Source organism: Monodelphis domestica, chromosome 4 (assembly GCF_027887165.1).
Source record: "Monodelphis domestica isolate mMonDom1 chromosome 4, mMonDom1.pri, whole genome shotgun sequence".
Taxonomy (NCBI): Eukaryota; Metazoa; Chordata; class Mammalia; order Didelphimorphia; family Didelphidae; genus Monodelphis; species Monodelphis domestica.
Window position 1 is genome coordinate 162,837,028 of NC_077230.1, and position 9,836 is coordinate 162,846,863.

The following is a 9,836-nucleotide window of genomic DNA, read 5'->3' on the forward strand; positions in this document are numbered from 1 at the left end:
GGACTGATTTAAAGTAAATCACTGGACTAAAAGGTAGAGCTGAAGAAGAAAGGTTAGAATTAGGGAAGGATATCAAAATGCCAGGGAGTCCACAAGTGACAGTCATAACTTTGAACGTGAATGGGATGAACTCACCCATAAAACGTAGACAAATAGCAGAATGGATTAGAATCCAAAACCCTACCATATGTTATCTTCAAGAAACACACATGAGGCGGGTAGATACCCACAAGGTCAGAATTAAAGGATGGAGTAAGACCTTCTGGGCCTCAACTGACAGAAAGAAGGCAGGAGTGGTAATCATGATATCTGATAAAGCCAAAGCAAAAATAGACCTGATCAAAAGGGATAGGGAAGGTAATTATATTTTGTTAAAAGGGACTTTAGATAATGAGGAAATATCACTAATTAACATGTATGAACCAAATAATATAGCACCCAAATTTCTAATGGAGAAACTAGGAGAATTGAAGGAAGAAATAGACAGTAAAACCATATTAGTGGGAGACTTGAACTAACCATTATCAAATTTAGATAAATCAAATTAAAAAATAAATAAGAAAGAGGTAAAAGAAATTAATGAAATCTTAGAAAAATTAGAATTAATAGACATATGGAGAAAAATAAATAGGGATAAAAAGGAATACACCTTCTTCTCAGCACCACATGGCACATTCACAAAGATTGACCATACATTAGGTCACAGAAACATGGCACACAAATGCAGAAAAGCAGAAATAATAAATGCAGCCTTTTCAGATCACAAGGCAATAAAAATGATGATCAGTAATGGTACATGGAAAACCAAATCAAAAACTAATTGGAAATTAAACAATATGATATTCCAAAATCATTTAGTTAGAGAAGAAATCATAGAAACAATTAATAATTTCATTGAGGAAAATGACAATGGCGAGACATCCTTTCAAACCTTTTGGGATGCAGCCCAAGTGGTAATCAGAGGTAAATTCATATCCCTGAGTGCATATATTAACAAACTAGGGAGAGCAGAGATCAAACAATTGGAAATGCAAATAAAAAAACTCGGAAGCGACCAAATTAAAAACCCCCAGCAGAAAACCAAACTAGAAATCCTAAAAATTAAGGGAGAAATTAATAAAATCGAAAGTGATAGAACTATTGATTTAATAAATAAGACTAGAAGCTGGTACTTTGAAAAAACAAACAAAATAGACAAAGTCAATCTAATTTAAAAAAGGAAGGAAGAAAAGCAAATTAACAGCATCAAAGATGAAAAGGGGGACAGCACCTCCGATGAAGAGGAAATTAAGGCAATCATTAAAAATTACTTTGGCCAATTATATGGCAATAAATACACCAATTTAGGTGATATGGATGAATATATACAAAAATACAAACTGCCTAGACTAACAGAAGAGGAAATAGAATTCTTAAATAATCCCATATCAGAAAATGAAATCCAACAAGCCATCAAAGAACTTCCTAAGAAAAAATCCCCAGGGCCTGATGGATTCACCAGTGAATTCTATCAAACATTCACAGAACAGTTAATCCCAATACTATACAAACTATTTGACATAATAAGCAAAGAGGGAGTTCTACCAAACTCCTTTTATGACACAAACATGGTACTGATTCCAAAACCAGGCAGGTCAAAAACAGAGAAAGAAAACTATAGACCAATCTCCCTAATGAATATAGATGCAAAAATCTTAAAGAGGATACTAGCAAAAAGACTCCAGCAAGCAATCAGAAGGGTCATCCACCATGGTCAAGTAGGATTTATACCAGGGTTGCAGGGCTGGTTCAATATTAAGAAAACCATCCACATAATTGACCACATCAACAAGCAAACCAACAAGAACCACATGATTATCTCAATAGATGCAGAAAAAGCCTTTGATAAAATACAACACCCATTCCTATTAAAAACACTAGAAAGCATAGGAATAGAAGGGTCTTTCCTAAAAATAATAAACAGTATATATCTAAAACCAACAGCTAATATCATCTGCAATGGGGATAAACTAGATGCATTCCCAATAAGATCAGGAGTGAAACAAGGATGCCCATTATCACCTCTACTATTTGACATTGTACTAGAAACACTAGCAGTAGCAATTAGAGAAGAAAAAGAAATTGAAGGCATCAAAATAGGCAAGGAGGAGACCAAGTTATCACTCATTTCAGATGACATGATGGTCTACTTAAAGAATCCTAGAGATTCAACCAAAAAGCTAATTGAAATAATCAACAACTTTAGCAAAGTTGCAGGATACAAAATAAACCCACATAAGTCATCAGCATTTCTATATATCTCTAACACAGCTCAGCAGCAAAAACTAGAAAGAGAAATCCCATTCAAAATCCCCTTAGACAAAATAAAATACCTAGGAATCTATCTCCAGAAACAAACACAGGAACTATATGAACACAACTACAAAACACCCTCCACACAACTAAAACTAGACTTGGGCAATTGGAAAAACATTAACTGCTCATGGATAGGATGAGCCAATATAATAAAAATGACCATCCTACCTAAACTTATTTATCTATTTAGTGCCAGAGCCATTGAACTACCAAAAAATTTCTTTACTGATTTAGAAAAAATACATAACAAAGTTCATTTGGAATAACAAAAGATCAAGGATATCCACGGAAATAATGAAAAAAAAAACACATATGATGGGGGTCTTGCAGTCCCAGACCTTAAACTATATTACAAAGCAGCAGTCATCAAAACAATTTGGTACTGGCTAAGAGACAGAAAGGAGGATCAGTGGAATAGACTGGGGGAAAGTGACCTCAGTAAGACAGTATACAATAAACCCAAAGATCCCAGCTTTTGGGACAAAATCCACTATTTGATAAAAACTGTTGGGAAAATTGGAAGATAGTGTGGGAGAGATTAGGAATAGATCAACACCTCACACCCTACACCAAGATAAATTCAGAATGGGTGAATGACTTAAACATAAAGAAGGAAACCATAAGTAAATTGGGTAAACACAGAATAGTATACATGTCAGACCTTTGGGAGGGGAAAGACTTTAAAACCAAGGAAGACATAGAAAGAGTCACAAAATGTAAAATAAATAATTTCAACTACATCAAATTAAAAAGCTTTTGTACAAACAAAACCAATGTAACTAAAATCAGAAGGAAAACAACAAATTGGGAAAAAATCTTCATAGAAACCTCTGACAAAGGTTTAATTACTCAAATTCATGAAGAACTAAATCAATTGTACAAAAAATCAAGCCATTCTCCAATTGATAAATGGGCAAGGGACATGGATAGGCAGTTCTCAGATAAAGAAATCAAAACTATTAATAAGCACATGAAGAAGTGCTCTACATCTCTTATAATCAGATAGATGCAAATCAAAACAACTCTGAGGTATCACCTCACACCTAGCAGATTGGCTAACATGACAGCAAAGGAAAGTAATGAATGCTGGAGGGGATGTGGCAAAGTAGTGACATTAATTCATTGCTGGTGGAGTTGTGAACTGATCCAACCATTCTGGAGGACAATTTGGAACTATGCCCAAAGGGCGACAAAAGAATGTCTACCCTTTGATCCAGCCATAGCACTGCTGGGCCTGTACCCCAAAGAGATAATGGAGAAAAAGACTTGTACAAGAATATTCATAGCTGCGCTCTTTGTGGTGGCCAAAAATTGGAAAACGAGGGGATGCCCATCAATTGGGGAATGGCTGAGCAAATTGTGGTATATGTTGATGATGGAATACTATTGTGCTAAAAGGAATAATAAAGTGGAGGAATATCATGGAGACTGGAACGACCTCCAGGAAGTGATGCAGAGCTAGAGGAGCAGAACCAGGAGAACACTGTACACAGAGACTGATACACTGTGGTATAATAGAATGTGATGGACTTCTCCATTAGTGGCGGTGTAATGTCCCTGAACAATCTGCAGGGATCTAGGAGAAAAAAACACTATTCATAAGCAGAGGATAAACTGTGGGAGTAGAAACACTGAGGAAAAGCAACTGCCTGACTATAGCGGTTGAGGGGACATGACAGAGGAGAGACTCTAAACGAACACTCTAATGCAAATATTAACAACATGGCAATGGGTTCGAATCAAGAACACATGCGATGTCCAGTGGAATCATGCGTCGGCTATGGGGGGTGGGGGAGGGAGGAAAAGAAAATGATCTTTGTCTTTAATGAATAATGCTTGGAAATGATCAAATAAAATATTTTTTAAAAAAAGGAAAGGAAAGGAAACAATAAAGTGAAGAGTCAGAAATGATTGAATGAACAATATAACAAATGAACAAATAACAAATCAAAGCACTGAGAAAGGGAATGACTTCCCTGAGATCACAGAGCTGTTAAATGGCAAAGAGCAAAGTCAGATCTTAAATATAGGACTTCTGAATTCAAATCCAGGCAACTTTCTGCTATATGGCCCTGTATCTCTATCAGAGTACCCCAAGGTGACAGAACAACTAAGTACAACTGGAAGGGACCCTAGAAGTCAAATGAAAAAACTGAGGTTCATAGAGGTCAATAACTTGGTCAAAGTGACATGTCTTTCAATGGCAGAATCAGGATGCAGATTTCCTCCATTCAACAGAGAAAGAGGGCTTCGATGTCCCTACCTACAAAGTGGGAGATTTCAGTGGTTAGAATAGATGAGCAGCGAGGGCCCTTGTAGCTCTAATGTTCCATGACTTTCGAATCATTTTTCCCATATTAGTAGGAATGAAGAAGGGAGAAATGAGATATAGGTCCCAGTTAGCACCAGAGGGGAAGGGTGAGTCCCTATGATCTTTTGCTAAGGGGCATAAGCACTTACTTATGAATGACTGGGTTCATATGAAGATCCAGCAATAGTGATTTAGACTGAGGACTTTTATTCTCTAACCTGTATTGTCCTACCAAAGGTAGCAACTAGTGTATGAAATAGATAAGAAGGGAGGGATTTCTAGAGCTATGGTGGAGACATCTTAGAAGTATCATGAACACAATTTGGCTGCTAATTATAGGTCCCTGTAGACAAGCTTTCCTTCTTTGAGTCAAGGGACTCTAGTTTCATTTCTGCCAATGATAGTAGTGTGACCATGGCCATTTATGTGTGTGTGGTTTTTTAATTTACCAACTGAAGGTGCTAATGTTTTATTAATTCATTGTTCGGTGGTTTCAGTTGTGTCCAGTTCTTCTTCATCCCATTTGGGGTTTTCTTGGCCAAGATACTGGAGTGTTTTGCCATTTCCTTCTCCAGCTCATTTTACAGTTAACAAAATTGAGGCAAACAGGGTTAAGTGACTTGTCCAGGGTTTCATAACTATTAAATGCCTGAGGTCATATTTGAACTCAGGAACATGAGTCTTCCTGACTCCAGGTCCACCACTCTCTCCAATAAACCATCAAGCTATACATTGGATAAATCATAGATAATCAACCAGGCAGAGGCACTAGAATTAAGGAGGATTGGGAAAGACTTTCTATAGAAGAGGGGAGTTTGACTAGGACTTGAAGAAAGGTAAGGGTGCCAGGAGGCAGAGTTCAGGGAAGGGATTCTAGTCATGGGAGCAGACAGTGAAAATGCCCAAAGTAAGGAGATGAAGTATCTTGTTTAAGGAATATCAAGGAGGCCAGTGTCACTGGATTGCAGTGTGTCTGTGAAAGTATAACATGTAAGAAAACTGAAAAGGTGACTGGGAGTGGTTAGGTTATGAAAAGCTTTGAATGCCAAGCAAAGGGTTTTAATATTTGATCCTGGAGGTGCTGGGGAGCTACTAGAGTTTATTAAGTGGAGAGGTAACAAGGTCATACCTATATTTTAGAAGATAATTTTGACAGCTGAGTGGAGGATAAACTAGAGTAGTGAGAAAGACCTACAGCAGGGAAACCCACCAGCAAGCTGAATGAGGTCATGAAGGTATGAATCAGAGTGGTGGCAGTGACAGAGGAGACAAGGGGTCATATGCAAGAGATCTTTTGGGGGGGGGAGCACTAGTAACAACAGAATATAGTATATGAATATATGCTTCAATGGAGCTGCAATTTCTTGTGGGATATTGTAGGATTCTCTAGAGCCTGGTTCTCAAATTGTGATCTGAGCATCTCTGAGAGTCCCTGGGAGGCACCTCAGGTTCCCTCAAGAAGTATTTGAAGTCAAAGCTCTTTGCATAATAACACTAAGATTTTATTTGCCTATTAAAATACTTCTTCCTTTTCTACATATATGTGGAAGGCTGTGTTTTGTTCATATACTGCAACCAAAACCACAAATTGAATGCAGAAGCAGATCTGAGAATCTCAGACATTAAAGAGATTTGCAAAAATATATAATAATGTCACTTCTCACTCTTCTGGTTATCTATGTAATAATATGAAATAGCAATAATAATGTAAATTTATTTAAAACATGTTGCAAAAATAAATAGCAAGACCTTTGCAAATCTTAGAGTACTCTAGATATAACCATATAAACAAGTGCTCTTTGGGGTCTTCATTAACGTTTTAGTATTAAGAGACCCTGGGATCAAAAGGTTTGATAACTGCTACTGTAGTGGGACAGATTACAATGTATTAATACTTCCTTCCTATGTAAATCTTTTCTACAGCTGTGCAAAATGCTTCATAAAGGGCCCATCCAATGCCCAGGAGACCTTTTTGTGTTCTTAACATTCCATTAGTACCAGTGTAGCCCTTGTCATCATTTGAACCCAATAGTTTCAACAACCAAGACACACAAAAAAAGTCGTACACTCAATAAATGTTTGTTGCCTTGTCATAATTTGGATAATAAATAGTCTTCATCCAATTGACTTTTCCTATGTGGAATGTGAAAGTGATTTCTTTTGAGTCAATGTGGATCTCCTCCTAGGGGCAGCTGGGTGGCATAATGGATACTTCTAAGTGTTGGAATCAGAAATCTAAGTTAAACGCTTGTCTCACACGCTCACAAGTTGTCCCTGTGCAATCTGGCCAAATCCCTTAACAAAAAAGCTCTCTTGGTCTCAGTTTCTTAATTTGTAAAATGAATATAAATAATAGCACTTATCTCACAGGACTGATGTGAAGATCATGTGAGTCAACATGTGCAAAGCACTTTGTTAACCTTGAAGAATTATAGAAATGCTAGCTTTGAGGAGGACTTGAAAGATGGCCTATTCAGTGTCCAAATGGAAGGATTTTCTATAGATTAATCGGTCCTCCAAATGTTTCTCTTTTTAGCCACCTTCCTTGATTGTTATCAAGTCCTGGAATATGACAGGGCTTCTTCAGAAAGGTCTATGATCTATATTTTTTTTTAAACCCTCACCTTCCATCTTGGAGTCAATACTGTGTATTGGCTCCAAGGCAGAAGAGTGGTAAGGGCTAGGCAATGGGGGTCAAGTGACTTACCCAGAAGCACACAGATGGGAAATGTCTGAGGTCAGATTTGAACCCAGGACCTCTCGTCTCTAGGTCTGGCTCTCAATCCACTGAGCTACCCAGCTGTCCCCCATTTTTTTTAAATAGAAAGTACAGATTAATAGTCATTGGTAAGAAAGAGGGGAGTATTTATGATGGTGCATATGAGAATTTCCAATAGAATTTCATTTTATAAACACCCTCTTGGGTGTTTTAGCTCTGAAATAAGTTTTTAAGCCCTAGAATTTTGTGTTCTATTATGACAGTAGATGGAATTTATATGTACAAATGTCAATGGCTACAAGTGACCTTTAGTCTATTAGTAAAAGCTATATAACTGTGTTTGTTCCTTTTTCCACTTATTCATTGAGTTCTCAGATGAGTGCTTGATTTCGTAGAAATTTTGGGAAAACTGGAAAGCAGTCTGGCAGAAACTATATATAGACCAATATCTTAAACCACTTACCATGGTAAGAACAAAATGGATATATGCCCTAGACAGAAAGGGAGATATCATGAGAAAATTAGAAAAACAGGGAACATATTCCCTGTCAGATTTATGGATAGAAGAATTTTTGAATAACCAAGAGATAGAAAATATTTTGAGATAGAAAATGGATAATTCGATTATATTAAAATTTTAAAACTTGTATAAATAAAATAAATGTATCCAAGATTAGAAGGCAAGCAGAAAATTGGGTAAAAAAATTTACAGACAGTTTCTTGGATAGAGGTCTCTCATGTCGAACATATATAGAGGACTTGGTAGAATTTTTTTTTTCCAGCCCTTACCTTCCATCTTAGAATCAATTCTTTGTATTGATTCCAAGGCAGAAAAATGATAAGGGTTAGGCAATGGGGGATAAGTGACTTGCCCAGGATTACAGAGTTAGGAAGTATCTGAAGTCATATTTGAACCCAGGACCTCTTGTCTCTAGGCCTGGCTTTCAATCCACTGAGCCACCTAGTTGCCCCCTTGGTAGAGCTTTTCAAAACAGAATTACCACAGATCTCTCAGCTGGGTGTCACAGTGGATAGAGCCTTGGTACTAGAATAAAAAAGATTCCTCCTGAGTTCAGGAAGACCTGAGTTCAAATTTTACCTCAGACACTTACTTAGCTATGAGATCTGGGCAAGTCATTTAGCCTCTCTGCCTCAGTTTCCTTATTTGTAAAATAGATACAATAATTGCACCTACCTTCTAAGGTTGTTGAAAGGATAAAATAAGGTATTTGTAAAGCACTCTGCAAACCCTAAAATGCTATGTAAATTCTATTTATTATCATTATCATTATTATTTATTATTATTATCACTGACTACATTTCAAAGTCCTTTTTACTATCTTCTTCCTTTTGGATTATCCAGGGTTCTTTCTCCCAACTTTGATATAATTACCAAAAAGAAACTTCCCTTTCTTTGGAGATGTATAATACGTATCTGCTCAGATAGGGAAATTCAATTAATATGATACCAAACTGCTAATGATGAAGTAGAGAGAATGGAAGTTGGTGATGAGGGATGGAAGAACATGCACATATCTCTTCCTCTTTTCAGTGAGGAAAGGATAGGGGAACATTCAGATCAGTTAGAGATTGAAGTAGACTGGCAGATCTGGGAAGGCAATAGTGAATTGAGGGAAACTGAAATCCTTCCAGATTAGTGCTATTACCTTCAGTTGGGTTTTAAGCAAAGTAAACTAAGTTTGTTTTTCTTTTAATTTCCACCTCCTTTTCTGAACCCTCTTTTCTACATTGTGCCACTCAGCATGACCCCAGATGCCATCTACTGCCATCTGGAAAAATCTCAGGCTTGCCCTCTGATTATCCAATGATCTTCATTCTACTTAGGTCTGCCCCTCCTATAAATTATCCCTCCATTATCTCTGCCCCAAAAGAACTGCCATTTTCCAAATGATTTTTATTTTAGCTAGATGTTGAATTGATTTGAATATTAAAATAACTAATACTAAGGTATAAATATGGTTGGACTTTCCTCAGGTTATTTGCATTTTGAAAGCGAAATTCCCAACATCTCCTTTATCTAGTCTGCCTGGAAATAAGAATTATCTTTTCTTGTAATCCAGTCTTTCTTGTCACTTTCGCCATGAGAAGCCATAAATCACAATTTGCAGGCTAAGCCTCAACAAAATCTCAGGCTCAGCAGATGATTTCTTTAACATTCTAATATTAGTATGATAGAGCAGCTGGGTGGCACAATGGATCTAACACTAGACCTGGAATCAGGAAGATCTTATTTTAAATCTGGCCTCAGATACTTACTATGTGACCCTGGATAAGTCACTTTACCTTGTTTGCCTCAGTTTCCTCATCTATAAAATGAGCTGGAAAAAAAATGTCTAACCACTCCCATATCTTTGCCAAGAGAACCTCAAAGAGGGTCATGAAGAGTTGGAAATGATTGAATATGAGGATAACAAATTAGTCTGACATTAG